A 17359-nucleotide genomic window follows, 5' to 3' on the forward strand; every position below is an offset into this window, starting at 1 on the left:
CGGCGCGGGGGCGGGGCGCGCGGGGCGCGCGCGCGGCGGCGCGCGGCGGGCGCGAGTCATCAATTATGCAAGGACTCGGGCGGCGCGGGGGGCGGGCGCGGGGAGCGCTCCAAGATGGCGCCCACCGCAGTCCCGCCCGCAGCAGCCTCGGTGCCTCTGCAGTCCGGCCGCGCCTCCTGGGCCCCGCGCTAGGGCCGCCGCTGCCTCCTTCGCCGCCGCCGCTGCCGTAAGTCGCCCCAGAGCCCCGGCCCCGGCGCAGCTCCTTGCCCGCCGCGTTCCCCTGCTTACCTCGGGACCCTTGAGCGGGGCTCGCCCATATCCAGTCAGGGGCTTTGCCGCAGAGTGCGCGGCGGGGCTCCAGGGGCCAGGGAGCCAGGTTTCTGCCTTCTCTGTTTTGGACAGATGTTTGGAAGTCTTGCTTCCTTCTGCTGTGTTTACCGGGGGTCCCTTGGAGAATTGAGACCCACTGGCCCCCACCCCGGACACCCTCGCTCCCTTCGTCCCTTGGCTACATTGAGGGACACGGGCCTGCCCTCGGCGCCCCTTCCATGGTGCAGCCCCCACTTTTCCCCCAGAACCGGGGCAGAGTCGGGGCCCTTCGCCGGGGTGCACTGGAAGGACAGCGCTATCGGGATCTTCCTACAGCAGCCCCTCAGCTCTACCCCCTCCCCCATGTCTTACTGCATCCTTCTCCCTCATCGGGCTACAGATTGCTACCAATTGCAGAAGCCTGGGGCTCCTGGGTTCTTTGGGCAGCCAAGACTAACCCTGTCCTTTACTCAGATGCGTCCGTCCCCTGCCCAACCGTGTGCTCTGGGACTGTGTTGGGGGCTCCTGGGACCTTTCTCGGCCGGCTAGGATTCCTGAATTAGGGAGCACATCACTTTCAGAATATCCCCTTCCCCCACCCCTACCCCTACGCCACCCGATGCAGAGCTTGTTCCTCTCCTCCTCTCTCCCTACCCTCCCCCACCTTACCACCAGCAGCAGCACCCTTGGCTTCTTGTTAGCGTTGGGGTACGGGACTGTTTGCCCAGCTCCACAGGCTCGGACCCTCCTCTAGTTCTCATGGTACCTTAGGGGACCGCAAAGCCTCTGCATTTCTCCTGAGAGCTCAGCTCCGTCCCCTCCATTGCCAGCAGCAACCACCGGCTGAAAGACTTGGCAGCTAACTTTCTGGGGGCTTGCCAGGGCTGTGAGACCCCTTCAGGAGCCCCAGCTTCGAGTTGGGATGGAGTGGGAACCATTTTTCAGCCTGATAAATAGGATTCTTCAAACCATGCATTCCTTCCGACTACTCCACCCTATGCCCTCTTCACACTTACACTGCAGTTTTTGAAGCATGGGGGAATACGTTTTATATCTGGAGATTCCAAGATTCGCATCAGTGTTCATAATAAATGGATGTCATCTGCTTGGGGGGAGGGTAGAAGAAACTTTGCATTGCATCTGGCTAAATTCAGGGGGAGGGAGAAATAATTAGCATGGAGCTGGCTCTGCCACACAAGGAAAACTGCTTTTAATGCACAGTGGGCACCAGAGAGTCAGGGATGGAAGCAGGAAGTGTGGGTGAGGGCCTTGGGGTAAAGGGGGAGAGTGCTTTTTATAAATGTTTTCTCAAGTTTGAACCTGGAGAGCCTTTTGAGAGGTAGTGGTGTGTTAGATCTGGGGGATGTTTTAGCTTTCCAAGGGAGATTTTGGGTGTGGTAGATTTTTCACTGGCTCCCAATCTTTCTGTAGTTCTCTTTTCTCCACGTGCATTAGAAGATGTTGCGGGGGGCGGGGGAGGGCAGGGGTTCTTTATTTCCTCAAAAAAAAAATTTTTTTTTGATGTGTAATGCAAATGGCTGGATAACATTATCACCCAGTACCACCCTGGTAGGAATCTTGGGGGAAATCAGACTTAAAATGCTGAAAGCTTTGTAGCACATTGCCTGTAACCTGGTTCTTGAAATACTGCAGCATTTTTTCTTTGGAACTCATGACCTATAAGGCCTTCAGTTCTCCCTGAAAGAGGATTTGATTGCTTGGGAGGGGAGGCGGTAGTGATGGTTTGGTGTTCAGCGAGCATTCTCTGTCCTAGAAATTGAGGCCCTCCCTGGAGAGGGCTGAAAGCATGTTCCATGTTCTCTGAACATCTGATTTAGTGTATATGTAAATGTGTTGTGTTTCTTAGTAGAGCTAGTGTTGCAAAGCAATAATGGTGCAAACCAGTTTTTGGTTTCTTGGGTTTCATTTGAGTGGTTTTGGTTTTCATTTGTGGTTTTGTCAACTTTTATCAAAATATTTGGAGGATTTTATTTTAAATTAATGAAGGATAATGAAGTGGAATACAACATACTTAAAAACAACCATGCAGTTGCTTGTTGCTTTCCCTGTAGGACCCTTAACAAATTTTTCTCATGGTTCAGCTTTGCGTTGCCTTGCATTTAAGCTTGTACTAGGGTTTCTTGATGTGGTGCTGAAAGGACAGTTCCCTGGCCAGTTCTGCTGTGAAGTGCACATATGCGGGACATGATTGGGTTTTTCTTTGCTTTTTATCATCAGTAGGCTTTCCTGTAGATGTGTATGTACATGTGCAGCTGGGTTTGTACTTGAGGTTGAAGGTCTAGTTATTTTATTACTCCCACATAACTCTTCATTTTGGCTGTCCCTCATGGAGACAGTGTTTTACAGGCTGCAACAGATCCATATGTAAGTTATACAGTGACATTTTGCTGACCGCATTATTTCAGCTCATTTCAATCATTTTAAATAGCAAGAAACTTTTAATATTATGGAAATTCGGTCTCTACAAGAAGTAATTTGATAGCTCACTAAGTTAGATCAGAAGGGCATCTTCTCTGGGTTGAGAAGATGAGCTGGGAAGGGGACTCGACACAGCAGAGACCAGTATGTGATCCATTGTATTACTAAAGTAGATTTATCCCCGAAACTATTTCAAAATAGAATAGGAAAGGGGCCATAAGATCCACCTTGTACAACTTCCACCCAACACAGGAATCCCCTTTATGGGACATCTCTCCTTTGAATACTGCCATTGGTAGGGAATTTACTACCATATAAAGTAGCTCATTCTATTCAGATTCCACAGTGATTGAAGTATTTTAATCTCATCAAAAAGGTAACATACATAAAGTTGAAAGGTGTATAAACTGGGGCTACATCAGGGGCAAATGTTATTCTTGTGCTTATTACCAAGAAAAGAATGAGAATCAATATTCTATAGAGATTGTATAAGAAACCTGTACTTACTTGAAAAGAATACAAAGATAGAGACATGTCTACCTAAAGCAAGAAAAACCTCTGAATGGAAAGAAAACTAATTATCTTTAATGTGCTGATATTATATAACAGTTCTGGAAGACACATGTTTGAATTAATGAATACTTAATTTGTATGGATTATATCTAAAGACAACAAACCTACACTATATAGACAGTGTTAAAATACAAAGTTTATCCAGAGTGAGATCAGTTACCATAATTATAAAAATACATACTTATTGCAGAAAAATTTTAATATATGTAAAAACAGAAAAAGTCATCCTTAGTCTTACCATCTTAAGCAAAGCAATCATCCAAGTTTTTCCAAATTTTATTATGTTTTTTCAGTCTTTTTTTTCCATAGAGAAGGCAAGAAGCACTTGTAAAAAGTTATTCAGAATGACAATATTTTAAACCAAGCTGTTTAAGCTCTTAATTTCATCATCCTCTACTTGTTTGTTTAGAGACTTAAACACTAGATTGTTACATTTCAATTTACCTTTTTCCTTTTTTTTTCCTGGGTCTTGCTCTGTTTGGGCTAGAGTGCAGTGGTGTCATCATAGCTCACTGCAACCTCCAACTCCTGGGCTCAAGCAATCCTCCTGGCTCAGCCTCCTGAGTAGCTGGGACCATAGGCTCATGCCACCATGCCTGGCTAATTTTTGTGTTTTGTGTAGAGACTGAGTCTTGCTATTGCCCAGGTCGATCTTGAACTCCTGGGCCCAAGTGATCCTCCCAAAGTGCTAGGATTATAGGCATGAGCCACTGCACCCAGCCCCAATTTACCTTTTTCTTAATCCTTTTTAAATTTTCCAGAAAACCATCTTTAATGTGATAGAATTCACTCATAGAATTGGACTCCTGTAAAGTCTCTTGATTTAAATTTAGCATATTAATTAGAGGAATAAAGAAAGCTTTTCTCAATGAATCAATCAATAGTCTCACTCTGCACCTACTATGTGTAAGGCATTGTAATAGGCACTAACACTCTTATTAAATGGTAAGCACCAGCTTAGAAAATAATACCATGCTCAAAAACTAGTGCTATTAAAGTGTTAAAGAAAGGAAACAGAACTTTCACCCTTTGAGTTTATTAATTGCTGAAATGTTGTATGGCAGTCTCTTAGGTCTAGCCCAGTGATTTAACCTAAAAAGAAAAAAAAAAGTTTGTGCAAGAATAGGAAGTAAAGGCAGGAAAAGAAAAGACAAAAAAAAGGTTTCTGGAAAAATTTTCACTGTCTCTTTGTGAAGTTATAGAGACACACAGTTAAGTACTGTGTCAGGGATTAAGGTGAAATGAGACCCAAGAAGGTTGCTATAGTTACACCATTGAGAAGAAAAAGTCAGAAGCAATATGAGCTTTGGAGTCAGACAAAACTAAGTTCAAATCCTGACTCTGCTACTTACTAGCTGTGTGACCTTGGGCAAATTATTTAATCTGAGCTTCCGTGTTCTCATCTATAAAAATAGGAATAATAATACCTACGCTGTAGGGTGTTTGTGGGGATTAAATGAAATCTCTGTTTCCTTATGGTTTCTGACACATAGAGCTCAATATATATTAGCTCCTTTCCTCCAGGGATTTAGCAGCTTAGTGTGTATTTATATGTGTATTTGATATAGTCTGTATGTACTGTATTAAATTTCAGTAGTCTCAAAGGCAGACAGTTGCTTATCTTCAGTCTGGTCTAGAGGGTAGGATCTGTACATACCCTAACTTGGATGGACACTGCTGATCTAAAAGGAGGAATGTTTTACTGTGTAATTGCTGTGCTTGCCTCCACCACCACAGTGCAAATTCAATTACGAAAGTAACTCTTTCTTTGTTCATTCCCACACTATGCTAGAATGGGAGTCTTTACCCAAAAGGAACACTTTAGCAGTTACCAGCTGACAGGCAATTGGGCGGTTCTTAGCTATAGCCTGGGATCTGACGGTAGAATGTATGCAAAGACTGAGGCCTGCCTTTATTCTAATTTGAGCTGGATTTTTAAATTGTAGTTAGTGATTATATGAGTTTGGAGTTGCTTTTGTCTGCAGCACCATTTTAGGTTTCCCTATTATATAGTCCTTGAACGGCTTTATTTGAATGATCTCATACATTTAGGTCTCACAGGTAACCATCCACCTTTGGTAATTATTACTCTATGTTTGTTTATAAAAACTTTTAAAATCCTTCTATCGGTCGACTTTTTGAGCTAGGTAAGGCAAATCTTACCTAGCATTTTATAGCTGAAGAAACTGAGTATCCAAGAACTTAAGGGAATTGTTGAGGGCTAAAGACTATTTATGTGGTATAGTGGAGACTGGTACCCATGTTGGTTGACTCACGCTTAAAGATTTTTCCCGTTAAATGGTGTTATATTCTGATGTTCATATAACCAAGTAATGTGAACAATTTTGGTTTTATTTTAAGAAATTATCATTATCATAGGTAGCTAAACATATCTTAGTGAGTGGGCATAATGAAAGATTCTGGGATAGGCAAAGGGAGGGCAAAAGTATCTTTGAAGTAGAGCATTTTAGAAGCAGGAAGGATGAGGGGAAATGAACAGAAGATATATCAATAAATAGAATATGGATGAAATAGGAAGCATTGATCCTAGCTACTTTTAAAAAGGTCATCATGTCTTGGTGTCTGCTTATCTTTATCCATGTCTCCTACATGTAAATACATACACTTGGCTACTCATAAATGCTCTCACATTGCCAGCCTAGATTGTAACCAGCACTGTAGGGAATTATGACCACTGTCACCTTGGTGTCTTTGCTTATGCAAGGCTGAAATTGGTGTAGGACTCAGAGAACAGAATATGCTGGGGATTAGTGTGGGGGAGGTGGGGGGTGGGAGCAGTGAGTTGGAGCAGAAGTTGTTCTGGGAGGACTTTGGGCTAGAAGTGCAAAGGTGAAAGAGAATAATGTTTAAGATTTTCCTTAGGCATATGGAGGAGAGTAGAATGAAATAAAAGCTGGGAGCCTGAGAATCTAAGAGGTACTTTTTATTAGTTTGGGACTGAAGCTCTATTGTTCTGGAAGGAGTTGATTAGGGTGGGATGACTAGAACGTTAGGTGGGGAGGTTTGGCGCACTTTATGTTCACTATTGGTGGTAGGCATCCTGTGTTCATTGGGCTTGTCCCAGGATCTGGAAATGGAAAGCACTAAAATCCCTCAAAAGACATATTAACAGGCTCCTTTCATGTTCAGCTGATCAGTGCAGTTTTTATGCTGTAAAATCTTTTGAGTTCCTGGGGAGTAAGAACATTAGAGAAGTATAGTGAATGTTTATTTATCTGGGGATAGATTATCAAGCTTATGAATTATAGAATCATTTATTTTCCTCCTTTTCCCTACATTTTGGGTATTTAACTGATCATTAGTGTTTCCACCAGAGTGAACTTGGAAAGGGAGAACAAGTCAGAATGAAAATGTTGCTTTTAATTTTTAGGTAATGATTGATAATGGAAGAGACGGCAACTACTTTATCAGTGAAAAAGCACTTCATATTTCATCTGTTCTTATTCTCTCCTTATTTTAATAGTACAGACAGTTGAAGGCTCAGCCTCTAAAAGCTTGATGTTCACTGCAAGCCAGTGTAAAATAACATTTTTCCTTCATTTTACTGATCAACAGCCCTGTAAACAAATAGGGCTTAATTTATTATATGGTTAGCTTCTTATTTCGGGAGGAATTCTTCATTTAAGGATAATGCAACAGGCTTTTGTGTTACATTCACCATTGTCTTTTTGTCTTAGCAAGAAGCTGAATAAAAGGCTTTTAAATGAAAATGAATTGATGCATTATTATTAAATTGCAGAAAACAATTAAGCAGGTTGCAAATGAGACTGGTAGAACTTTCTCAGAGGTTAGAATACCCAGAAATCTCATTCGCTACAGAATTCTCAATTGGATTTCCTGCGATTTGGTGAATACTAAAAGAGGCATAATGTGTTGTTTCTAGGAAAGATGCCTTGAAGATAACAAGGCATTTTTAAAGATAGGTATCATGATAGGGAGGGAAGAAAGTGTTGGGAGTGTGAGGAATCGTCAGAGGGAGAAAGTGAGAAAAAGTGAATAAGAAAAGTGAAAATGGACAAGGGCATTTCAATGTGAACATGGGGAACTGCTCATATTTTAAGAGGAGATGTTCACTCCTCTCTGAAGACTACTTTGGGTATTCCTGAACTAGAGTGATCCTTATCTTCTGGACAGGGCACAGAACCTTAGGAAGGTGCTTTTGTTGTTTTTTAGTTTTATTTAGCTCTGCTAGAACTTTGCTGTAGATTGCTTTATTTATTTGATCTCTGCATTGGGAAAATGAGAATATTATCTTGGCTTTATGGCAAAAAATGTAGTAACATTCTTAAATGTTTCTTTCATTTTCTCTTTTTTTTGAGAGAGTCTCACTCTCTTGCCTGGGCTAGAGTGCCATGGCATCAGCCTAGCTCACAGCAACCTCAAACTCCTGGGCTCAAGCAATCCTCCTGCCTCAGCCTCCAAAGTAGCTGGGACTACAGGCACACACCACCATGCCCAGCTAATTTTTTCTATATATTTTTAGTTGTCCAGCTAATTTCTTTCTATTTTAGTAGAGACAGGGTCTCGCTCTTGCTTAGGCTGGTCTCGAACTCCTGAGCTCAAACGATCCTCCTGCCTCGGCCTTCCAGAGTGTTAGGATTACAGGCATGAGCCACCGTTCCCAGCCTATTTTCTCTTTTTTTTTTAAAAAGGATTTTTAGTCATTAAATACAAAAATATTTTTTCAAAAGACTATCAGTTTTTCTCCCACTCTGTGCCTCAAAACATATCTTTTATATTTATTTATTTGAATAGTTAACAGAGGCACAGAGTTCAAAAATTCAAAGGTTCCCAGCCTATTTTCTCTTTTTTTTTTAAAAAGGATTTTTAGTCATTAAATACAAAAATATTTTTTCAAAAGACTATCAATTTTTCTCCCACTCTGTGCCTCAAAACATATCTTTTATATTTATTTATTTGAATAGTTAACAGAGGCACAGAGTTCAAAAATTCAAAGGTTCAAAGTTGAGTCTCCTTTTACTGTCTCCCAGTCATCTAGAGTGCACTCCGTAATGGCAACTTCTGTTCCTAATTTCTCTCGTAAACTTTCCTGCACACATTTATGCACATACACACATTATCTCCCCCGATCCCTGCACAGTTATTTCCATTGTCTTTTAAGAAAGACTATTAAAATAGCTGGGGATTTGAACTTGTTCTAGATCATCTTAGATCAATTAATTGCCCCTTTTCCTAATGATACACATAATCCCTCTATGTTTTATTTTTCTCAGTGAAACTTGTATTCTAATTTCTCAGCTTATTTAATGTAAAATGTTAGTTTGGGCTGAAGCAGCCTTTTCTACTAACTACATTCCTTTTTAGGGTTTCCATTAGAGAATTATCTATTAAAAATAAAAGTGTAGAGGAAGACATGGCCTTGAGAACTATTGGTCCATTGCTTTCTATAGGGAACTATAAATCACTTGTCCTGACCACACCAGTCAACAAATACTTAGTGAGTTGCAACTACTGATGAGGCATTGTGACAGGTATTGAGACATATATATATATATATATATGTGTGTGTGTGTGTATATATATATGTATATATATATAAAGATAGACTTTATGTTCTAGGAACTTATTTATTTGGCAAAATAAGTCATAAACACAAAGTGTTAAATAAGAAAATGTTTTCATAATGGCTCATGATTAAAAAATTGAAAAGAGTTTAGTTGCCAAATAAGTTGTATAGTTAATAGGTAAACTGATATTTTTTAGAAAAGGGAGCGAGCTTCAAGCTGATATGATTGGAGTCAGGTTGATGAAAGAAGTATGATTCGGGCTGGGCTTTACAGAATGGTTGGGTAGATCAGTGTGAGCCGAAGCGAGAAGGTGACAATGTACGAAGTGGTTTGGGGGAACAGTGAACAAACCAGTTGGGCTGTGGTAGAATCTCCCCGTAGCAGATTAGCTTGGAAAGATAGGGTAGAGTTAACCAAACATTAAGGGCTTTCTGCAGTTTTGTTGATGACGACAGAGAATGTTGTAGAAAATTTTTGAGGGAATATAGAATGACAGATGGTCAAAGCTGTGCTGAAATGTTTTACGAATATTGGTCAGCAGTGTCTAATAGGATGGAATAGAGTGAGGAATGGAAATCTGGTTAGTTGGCTATTTGATTTGTCCTAGCTGGGTAGTGATGAAGGCTTGGACTAACGTAGTGGTGATAAGGATGGGAAGGAAGGAAAGTAAATATAATTTTGTATATGTGTGTCACATGGATGTGTGTGTTTAAGTAACATTTTAAGAAATAGTTTATAGGAAGACTCAATAGAACTTAGGGAAAAGGGAGAGGGAGTAGTTGAAAGATTATTTTGCTGTTTTAAAGTTTAGAGACAGAGGGCTGGGCGCTGTGGCTCACACCTGTAATCCTAGCACTCTGGGAGGCCGAGGCGGGTGGATCGTTTGAACTCAGGAGTTCGAGACCAGCCTGAGCAAGAGCGAGACCCCGTCTCTACTAAAAATAGAAAGAAATTATCTGGACAACTAAAAATAGAAAAAATTAGCCGGGCATGGTGGCGCATGCCTGTAGTCCCAGCTACTCGGGAGGCTGAGGCAGGAGGATTGCTTGAGCCCAGGAGTTTGAGGTTGCTGTGAGCTAGGCTGATGCCACACGCCACGGCACTCTAGCCCAGGCAACAGAGTGGGACTCTGTCTCAAAAAAAAAAAAAAAAAAGTTTAGAGACAGAGAATCTCCTATTTTGAAAATCTGAGGAAGTATGTTCCGTAATACATGTTGGCAGTCTAGTGCACAGCGTTTTGATTAACAAGCTTTCTTTATTTTTAGTTTTCTTTTCTTTTCTTTTTGAGACAGGGTCTTACTCTGTCACCCAGGCTAGAGTGCATGGCATCATCGTAGCTCATTGCAACCTCAAACTCCTGGGCTCAAGCGATCCTCCTGCCTCAGCCTCCCAAGTAGCTGGGTCTACAGGCGTGTGCCACCATGCCCGGCTAATTTTACTATTTTCTGTAGAGATGAGGTCTCATTTTTGCTCAGATTGGTCTTGAATTCCTTGCCTTAAGCGATGCTCTAACCCCAGCCTCCCAAAGTGCTAGGATTATAGGTGTGAGCCCTGTTTCTAGTTTTCTAATCATTTCTCTGCAGAGGGGTTTTTCCCCCTTGAGCTTTTAATGTTATTTCTTGCAGGAAAACCTGTCTTCTGAACTTTATTCTCTACACTGTCACTTATAAAGATTATTTAATCTTTGTGTGTGGATCTCTGCCCTTATTTTGGAATCTTTCAATCCATTTATAGACATGTAACTCATCATTCTCCCTGACATTCTCAACTAACCTTCAGTTTGGAGGATAAAGGGGCAAGAATTTTGTACCTTTTCATTGACTTGGTAGATGACTATTTTATCCTTTCTGAAACTCAGTGGATTTCATTTTTTGATCATTTGCTTATATTTCATGTGCTTCTTGATAGCCATGGTATTTGAAATTGCAGGCTGTGTTAAATGTAGCAACTGAAAGAATTCTGATAGGTGAAAGTAGGGGGAAAGAAGAAAAGCCCTTATCATCCACTGCTGTTGCTTTCTATTTTGGATACTGAATCTTGAGCTGTGGATGAAAAATGTTAAACTTGACTTGCATGAACTTCTTGGTGTAGCTGGATTACAAGACAATGGCCAGTGGGCCCTAACATACAACTTCAGCGTTTAATGGTAATTTAGAGCAAAGGCTGAACTGAGGGGATTTGGGGTATGTTCCTGCCTTTTTTAGTCAGTAAGGATCTTTGAATAAGAAAAAATAAAGGGTGATTGGAATATCAGAACATATACATCAAAATAATAGAATACACCTAAAGAAAAGCACATCAGAAATTTAATGTAGCTAAAAATATCTTATGTGATTTATTAAAATTATTTTCCTTCTCACCACTAAAGTTACTGAGTTCTTACAAATTCTATTACATTTACCACAGTTTGCATTCAGTTGGCAAAAGTCCCCATGGTTTGCTGTGGAACCAGTAGAGCAGACAGAGTACATGTACAAGATGTTAATAAATTTAGCACTGTATTTAGGGATGCAAAGCACACTTACAGTAATTCCATTAGGAGGTTCTCTGTGCAATCATTTTGTAAGTTCGTACCTGTCTCCTAGCTTGAATGCTCAGAGTAACTGATTAGGAAGTATTAAACAATAGTCTCTTGGGGAGGCATTCTTAAGGGATGAGGACAGTCCATAAAGACTGCTTAGCTGAATATCGGCAATCTATTTTATTAATCTGGATGTTCTAGTGCAAGTGATATTTTCGTATATCTATAGTTTTTTTTTTTTTATTTTTTAACTTTCTGTTTGTAATATTTCTTCTTCTTTGTCTCTAGAAATGGGGGAAGGGGTTGTGTAAAATCCAAGAAGGGTTTTAGTAAATGCACAGATTGAATGATTAAGTAGTGTAGTAGGGAAACAAAGTACAATGATGTTATGAGTATTTCACTTACCTTACAAGGCCTTTTTTTTTCTGACTTACACAAGAAACTTTAGCTATAGGTGCCCAAGGGTGTAAGATTTCTTTTAGGATCTTAAGGTAGACTCCTAGCATTTAGAAATTACTCAAAAGCTTTATGGGTCAAAGAAAGTAAGTCCACCTTTGTGTGATGAGTAGATACCAAAGACTTGCTGTTAATTAAATGAGTGTTTTCCGTCTTTAATTTTAATTAGATTATATCCAGCCTGACCGGGGCTGATGTGCTTTGTTTCTTGGCATATGCACCTTCCTGGTCATTAGTAAGTCTTTGGTTTATATTGTCCCCTGTAGATTGTAGCAGTTGCCAGTCTTCCACCTCCCACGCCTCCACAGGCTGCCTTGCGGGTTTCCAGTGGGGAGGCATAGCAGTCACACAGGGAATGTGACTTATATGCCCCACTTGGGCTCTACTTTGGAGCCCTGCCTTTTGCCCAGGCTGGTGCTCAGAGGAGGGTGTTGGTTTTTTTTGTTTGTTTTTTAATTTTTATTTATTTATTTAATTTTAGAGAAATGCATTTATCACTCAGTGCAATCTGTTGCAAAATCTTAAGGAAAAAACTCATCCCCAGAAAGCAAGGAGTGTTTGTTTCATATTTCCGGCCATGATTCCATAGCCATTAGCCCCTTGTAGGTACTGCTTCTGTTTACATAGAGATTGAGTTGTCAGGCCTTTCCAGTTGTTTTTTTCTTTTGTGGTTTAATTGCAGAACCAGTAAGAACTCTTATTTGTGAGAAGTGAATGCTGACTTTTGTGGGTATTATAAAAATCTAGTATAAATCTGTAGAGTTCAAAGTATGGGTCAACATAAAGAAGTACTAAATATTTGAGGTAATGGATATGCTAATTACCTTGATCTGATCACTATACATTGTATGTATGGAAACAGTACTATGTGCCCCATAAGTATGTACAATTATTATGTGTCAATTAAAAAAAAGTGAAGGTAAAAATCCAAAAAAAAAAATTTATAACACTAAAAGACAAATATTGTATGATTCCACTTATGTGAGGTACCTAGAATAGTCAAATTCATAGACAGAAAGTAGAGTAATGATTATTAAGGGTTTGGAGGGTAGATCTATAAGGTCTATAGTGATATCTCTTCTTTCATTCCTGATGTAGATAATGCGTATATTCATTCTTTTTTTTCATTTGACTAGAGGCTTATCAGTGTTATGCATCTTTACAAAGAACCAGCTTTTGACTGTATTGATTTTCCTCTATTATTTTTCTGTTTCAATATTGTTGATTTCTGTCTTATCGTTATTTTCCTTCTGCTTGTTTTGAGTTACTCTTCTTTTTCTGTTTTTCAAAGGTGGCAACTCAGATTGTTGATTTGAGGCTTTTCTTCTTTTCTAATTTTAATATAAGCTTTTAATGCTATAAATTTCCCTCTAAGTACTGCTGTGGCTGCATTTTACAAATTTTGATATGTTGAATTTTTATTTCCCTCGAGACTTTCTTTTGATCTAGGGATTATTTAGAAGTGTGTTGTTTGGAGTTTTGAGAGATCTTTTCAGTGCCTTTGTTTTATTGATTTCTAGTTTATTCCATTATGATTATAGAATATACTTTGTATGATCTCAATATTTTAAAATTTGTTAGGGTTTGTTTTATGACCCCAGGTATAATCTAGCTTGGTGACTGTTCCATGTGTACTTGAAAAGAATGATATTCTATTGTTAGGTGGAATGTTCTATGAATATCAATTGTATCTAATTGGTTGATGGTAATGTTAAGTTACTCTATATCCTTGATTATTTTCTGTCTACTTGTTATATTGATTACTGAGAAAGGCAAATTGAAGTCTCTAACCCTAATTATGGATTTATTCATTTTGTCCCTTAATCAGTTTTTCGTCCATATATTTTGAGGTTCTTTTGTTCGGTACATATACATTCAGGATTGTTATATCTTTTAGTGAATTGACACTTTTTTTTTGGAACGGAATCTCTCTCTGACGTCTGAGCTAGAGTGCAATAGCATCATCATAGCTGACTACAACCTCAAACTCGTAGGCTCAAACGATTCTCCTGCCTCAGCATCCTGAGTATCTGGTACTACAGGCGTGCACCACTACACCTGGCTAATTTTTCTATTTTTTATAGAGATGGGGTCTCACTCTTGCTCATGATGGTCTCAGACTCCTGGCCTCAAGCAGTTCTCCTGCCCTGGCTTCCCAGAATGCTAGAGAATTCACCTTTTTATCATTATTTAATGCCTGGTAATTTTCCTTACTTGGAAGTCTACTTTATTTGATATTAATATAGCCATCCTAGCTTTTTGTTGATTCATATTTTTATGACATTTGTTTTCCTCACCTTTTACTTAAAAAATTTTTATTTTGAAGTAATTTCAGTTTTATAGAAGTATTGCAAAAATAGTAAAGAGATTTCCTGTATGCTCTTCACCCAGCTGTGTCTAATGTTAACATCTTATGTAACAATGATACATTTATTAAAACTAAGACATTTACATTGGTATAATACTCTATTAAGTAAACCACAGACTTTTTCTTTTGGATGTCACTAAATTTTCCACTAATGTCCTTTTTCTGTTTCAGGATCCTATTCAGGCTACCATATTGCATTTAGCATCCTTTTATTTTTAACCTACAAATATCATTATATTTAATGTGAGTTTCTGATAGACAGCATAGAGTATGTCTTTTTTTTTTTTTTAAATCCATTCTGACAATCTCTCTTCTTCTTCTTCTTCTTCTTCTTCCTTTTTTTAATTGTGTTGTGGCAAGAACACTTTACATGAGATATACCTCTTAACAAATTTTAACTGTAGGTACAATGTTGTCTAGCAGATCTCTAGAATTTATTCATCTTACACAACTGAAGCTTTATGCTTATTGATTAGTAGTTTCCCATGACAGTTTCTATTCTAATTGGTGTGTTTAGATCATTTTTGTTTAATATAGTTATTGATATGCTTGAACTTAGGCCTACCATTTTATTATTTGTTTTCTATTTGCTTCCCCTTCCTTCTTTTGGAATGTTTGAATACTGTTTAGTATTCTATTTTATCTGTTTTTTTACTGTTCCATTATACAGTTATTTTAGTGTTACACTATTGATTACAATATAAATACTTAAGTGTTCAGTCTACTTAGAATTAATGTATTACCACTTCAAGTGGAATGTAGAAATGTTAGTACCTTTATCTTCTCTGTTATGTTGCAATTTTTATATATATTGCATCTACATACATTGAAAACTCCCATTGACAATAATTTGTGCCTTTAACCATAATTCATATTTTAAAGAACTTAAGAGGAATAAAATAGGCTATTACATTTACCTAGATATTTGCCATTTCTATTACTCTTCCTTCTTTCCTGAAGTTCTAAGTTTCCCTGTAGTATCATTTTCCTTCCATCTGAAGAATTTCCTTTTAACTTTTTTTTTAGAGTAGTCTGCTGGTGACAAATTATCTTGAGAATCTGAGAATTTCTTTATCTCTCATCATTTTTGAAGAATATTTTCACTGGATGTAGAATTCTGGGTTGATAGTTGTTTCTTTTCTTTTCTCCCCTCCTACCACCCCCAGCACTTAATGTTGTTTCACTGCCTTTTGTCCTCCATGGTTTCTGATGAGAAATCCACAGTCATTCAAATCATTGTTTCCCTAGGTGTAATGCACCCTTTTTCTCTGTTTTTAAGATTTGTTTGTTTGTTTTAGTATTCATTCATTCATATCATGTATTTGGCAAGGATTTCTTTGAGTTTATTCTATTTAGTGTTCACTGAGTTTCTTAAATCTATAAGTTTATGTCTTTTACCAAATTTGGGAAGTTTTCAGCCATTGTTTCTTCAAATATTTTTTGTGCACCACACTCTTTCTCCTTACCTTTTGGGTCTTTGATGATACAAATGTTAACACTTTTGATATTGTTGCATGGGTCCTTGAGACTCTGGTTTCTCTCTGTCTCTCTCTCTCCCTCTCTCTCTTTTTCTCTGTTGTTCAGTTTGGATAATTTCTATTTGTCTATTTTCAAGTTCATTGACTTTTCTGTCATCTCTGTTATACTTTTAAGCCCTCCAGTGAGCTTTAAAATTTCTGTTATTTTCTAGTTTAAAATTTTCCATTTGGTTGTTTTTTTTTTCTTTTATGAGATGTTGAGATTTTCAAGTTTCTTTGTATGTCAGTGTGGGTTTGTATCCTGGACATTTTAAATATTGTTATGAGACTTTGAATCTTGTTTAAATCATATAGAGAATGTTTCATGTTTGTTTGTTTTAGCAGGCAGTCAATCAAGTTAGGTTCAGGCAGCAAATTCTTTCCTGCCTTCGGTGGGCTGGGGTCCAGTATTAGTTCAGTTTTCAAAGTATTTGTCATACTATTTCTGTTGGTCCCGTATATATACCAGCCAGTAGCCAGTCTCAGACCTGGGCAGTGGTGTATACCCCAGAGATAAGTTGTTAGAATCTTTGGTATGCTGTTTAGGGTCAGATACATGTATATGCAGCTTGGGGTTGAGCCCCGTGAAGCTTTATTGAGCTGCTGCTTCTTTCTGTTGTTTTCCAAACTTTCCAGATCTAAAGTGTTCCCCTTTTTGCTCTTCTGCCTGGAAATCTAGGACTTTAGTTTCTATTCTCTGTCTTGTACTTCCTGTGACCACATCTCCCTTGGGAACCAAATAACAAGAAGATAAGGAGAAAAAACAAAGTAATGAACTCTCCCTGTGCTCTTGGTCTCCTGGTTTCCCTGGTCAGAGAAAAACTTTTCTCATCTGGCTGCCACTGCTGCCTAATTGCCCTGAGGTAGGGCAGAAGAGAGCAGAAGAAACAAACAATTGGATTTCCTCTACTCCCTTTAACCCTTTGATGTTTAGGGGCTCCCTTTCCTGTTTCTTGGACCAGAAATGAAAGTCTTCTTTTGGAGCTTTTTCTGTCTGTTCCCGGTGCACAGTTCTGGGTTTGAGCTGCCGTTGAGTCCAGGCCAGGAGATACCAGAAGAAAAAAAATCGAAAAACTCTGCTGGTTTCTGGATACTTTGAGTTTTGGTTTCTTTTCCCAGTCTACCTACTGTCAGTTACTTTTCAGTTATCAGGTAATGGGTAGAGCAGTTCTGTCCAGAGATTTTAGTTGAATAGAATGGGAAGTACAGGATGGAGTGGAGTTGCTCCATCTTATCTGGAACCAGAAACTTTGTTTATTTATTAAACACATACTTCCAGAGGAACTAGGCTGACAGTCATGAGAAAGATGGTGGCCTTGAGGCAGGTTATCAACCCTGAGAGATCAAGTGACTGGACTGACAGGCCTCAGGGTCCCTGCGGGAGGAGATACCCCAAGGAAGGACTCCAGCATTTTTGATGCAGAGTGCTCTCTTCTCATCATTTTTAATGTTTAAATTTAAATTCAAAAAGCAGGTCTGTAGTCTGCAACCATGACAATTAATTAAAATCTGTGCTAATGCACGGTAGTCTATAAAACTTCTAAAAATATATTAAAAAGAAAAAAGCTAAAAATCTGGCATTTGCTTCAAAACATTGCACGAAGAGTGACTGGGGTACACATGTAGA

General features: G+C 38.9%; 1 protein-coding gene across 2 annotated transcripts in view; it reads left to right on the plus strand.

Annotated features, from left to right (window-relative positions):
- Positions 1 to 102: 102 nt before the first annotated feature.
- The window catches only part of SCN8A (sodium channel, voltage gated, type VIII alpha subunit), a 183249-nt gene continuing 165992 nt past the window's right edge, over positions 103 to 17359 (plus strand). For both annotated transcript variants that reach the window (XM_012650578.1, XM_012650586.1), the window contains exon 1: positions 103 to 226. The gene's annotated coding sequence lies outside the window, so the exon portion shown is untranslated. The remainder of the gene's footprint in view (positions 227 to 17359) is intronic.

This window comes from Propithecus coquereli, unplaced genomic scaffold (genome assembly GCF_000956105.1).
Source record: "Propithecus coquereli isolate 6110/MARCELLA unplaced genomic scaffold, Pcoq_1.0 Scaffold111, whole genome shotgun sequence".
Classification (NCBI taxonomy): domain Eukaryota; kingdom Metazoa; phylum Chordata; class Mammalia; order Primates; family Indriidae; genus Propithecus; species Propithecus coquereli.